This window comes from Apium graveolens, chromosome 2 (genome assembly GCF_009905375.1).
Source record: "Apium graveolens cultivar Ventura chromosome 2, ASM990537v1, whole genome shotgun sequence".
Taxonomy (NCBI): domain Eukaryota; kingdom Viridiplantae; phylum Streptophyta; class Magnoliopsida; order Apiales; family Apiaceae; genus Apium; species Apium graveolens.
Genome location: NC_133648.1, coordinates 165,597,063 through 165,599,961, shown reverse-complemented (window position 1 = coordinate 165,599,961; position 2,899 = coordinate 165,597,063). Strand labels below are relative to the sequence as shown.

The 2,899-nt window shown below is 35.9% G+C and overlaps 1 non-coding gene across 1 annotated transcript; it reads right to left on the bottom strand.

The window, feature by feature from the left end:
* Positions 1–2,069: 2,069 nt before the first annotated feature.
* Positions 2,070–2,176, bottom strand: LOC141710200 (small nucleolar RNA R71). Its single transcript, XR_012570732.1, has one exon. It is a non-coding gene; the product is annotated as a small nucleolar RNA R71 (small nucleolar RNA).
* Positions 2,177–2,899: the final 723 nt, after the last annotated feature.

The window sequence follows — 2,899 nt, the reverse complement described above, 5'->3', positions numbered from 1 at the left end:
AAGTCTTGAAATGCAAAGCCCATATGGCATAAAATGAGAGAGAGAGAGAGAGAGATTAAATGAAGTTTAAGTGGATATATGAAAGTAATTGAACTCAAAATGAATAATCAAACCCCCAAATGACATTCATTTGAGCCCTAATTTGATATTGAAATCAATTGAGCCCCGAGTTCAAATACAAATGCCTAATTATTAATTAGAAATTACAACTTACATCGAGTAGATAATATATAGTGTACTGAGAAATAGTAGATAAAGAACGGGAGAAAGAGCGTAATGAGATTGAGAGAGCATAGAGGGGTCAAGAGAGTGAAAGAATGAGTGAGAAGAAGACTCAGTGTGTTTTATGGGCCAAAAATAGGCCACCTTTTACCCAAAAATTGGGCGCTGGGTTTGAATATTTTTCATCAATTTTTCCTGCTTATCAAAATTCCTAAGGTTCCATAAATCCGTCTTCAAATATTTAGATTAGGGAAGAAATATTATATTTATTTATTTATTTTTTTATAAATCTGTATATTTAATTTTTTTATATTTTTATTTTAAACTTATATAACAGTGCTCATATCAAGAGGAAGACAATTCATATGTTTTATTACTTTTAAAAATTCTATTTCAAAATTTTATTAGGTTAAAAATTTTATTTTAACTTTTTTACAATTAATTTCTCTTTTAACTTTTTTAAATTTTAACATGTACAAATTCGCATATCATCATGGATTTTATTTATTCTATTTGTATATCACCTTATATTCTTGAAATATGAATTTAAAATAATATTTAACATTAAAATATATCATATTTATCTTTTAATACTCTAAGGTAACACTTTGACCGGAATGTTGCAAGATAAAACACTGTCAACCTAATGTAACACAACAGTTTTGACTAAGGTAACACAAAAAAAGAAAATGTTAAATTAGCTCATTACTGTCATATCTATGGTAACATATTAGCTAACATTTTTTTGGAGTGGCGTTGCGATAGGCCATGTATGGTGTAGTGAAAATCCAAACAAAGATACGAATCATTGAATATTGGCCTCCAAGAAATCTCATGGGATAAATAATCTATTTCCTGTATAATAGGACTCCAAAGTCCACTCTAAATTTGAGACTTGTCCACCAAGTCTTAGAACCCTAACCCAATTCAAAGGCATCCTATGCATATATAAGGGGTCTCACACCACAAATCAGAACTACGTTTTTTGACTTGATCCTTAGCATACATCAAGGTACGTAGGCATTTTGTGAAGGCAGATTGAGTTACAAAACACGAGAGCAGTCAAACAGAGTCTTGAAGCTCATGAACCCTAGCATTAAATACACCCTAATTCTATATTGACCTAAACCAGTCTCTGTGGGAATGAACTAGAAATAATTCTATATTACTTGCGATTGCGTATACTTGCATGAATATTAGCGCGTGTTTTCATCCAAACAAGTTTTTGGCGCCGCTGCCAGGGACTCGGTGTTAATTTTTATTTTATGTGTTTGTCATCAGTGGTCGTTAAAGTTCATTGACTCGGATATTGTTAGTTACTTATTTCCTTATCGTGTTTCAGGTATTCTTCTCGTAAGAGAACATTGGATCATGCTGAGGAAGAAGTTGTAGTAGCTAAGGAAGTTTTCGAGGAAGTTTTTGTCGAGGATAAAGTTGAAGAAGAAGCTCTTATTGCAATGGGAGAACCAGAAGCGAATACGAAGGCTTTGATGGATTACTCTCAACCGAAGATTAATGATATTCAGTCTAGCATTATCCGACCAGTCATCTCGGCCAACACCTTTGAGATCAAGTCAAGCACGATTCAGATGATACAAAACTCAGTTCAGTTTGTGGATTCTCCGACAGAAGACCCCAACATGCACATCAGAGATTTCATCGAGATATGCGACACTTTCAAGTTCAATGGAGTTTCTGAAGATGATATTAAGTTGAGGCTTTTCCCATTCTCTCTACGGGATAAAGCTATGTGCTTGTTACATTCTCTACCACCAGGGTCTATCACCAAATGGGAGGATCTTTCTCAAAAGTTCTTAACTAAATTCTTTCCTATGGCAAAGACTGCTGCAATCAGAAACGTACTTACTCAATTTGCTCAGCAATCTGGAGAATCTTTATGTAAGGCTTGGGATCGCTACAAAGAGATGCTTAGAAAATGTCCTCACCATGGAATGCCTGACTGGATGATCATTAACTGCTTTTATAATGGATTGGGTGCTACTTCCAGACCCATGCTTAATGTAGCATCAAGAGGAGCCTTGTTGGCTAAAAGCTATGATGAAGCTTATGAATGATTGAACTGATGGCTGCTAATGAATACCAAAATCCTATTCAGAGACTACCTCAGGGCAAAGTAGCTCTGGAGTTAGATATAGCTACTGCTATAATTGCTCAGTTTAAGGCTTTGGCGATGAAGGTGGATTCTTTGGCTAATTATGATGTTAATCAGATCACTATTGTCTGTGAGCTTTGTGCTGGTGCCCATGAGATGGAACAGTGTGCTATTTCTAATGAATCAGCTCAGTTCATGAGCAACTTTTAGAGGTCGCAGCAACCGATACCGCCCACTTATCATCCCAACAACCGCAATCATTATAATTTCAGCTGGAGGAATACTCAAAATGCGGTCTAGCAGCCCTATCAGCAGTATGCAGTAATATAATACAACCCTCCTGGTTTTCAGCAACTGTAATATGCACCAAGACAAGAACTCCAGCTGCAACAGTCTAATGAAAATCTAAATTGGAGGAGTTGAGGCTCATGTACAAGTGCCGAGCGGTTTTTATCAAGACCTTGGAGAATCAAATTGGGGAAAATTACCAATGCCTTTCTATATCGTCAACCTGGTACACTCCCTAGTGATACTGACAGTGCCAGGAAAGAGGGAAGCTAAGGA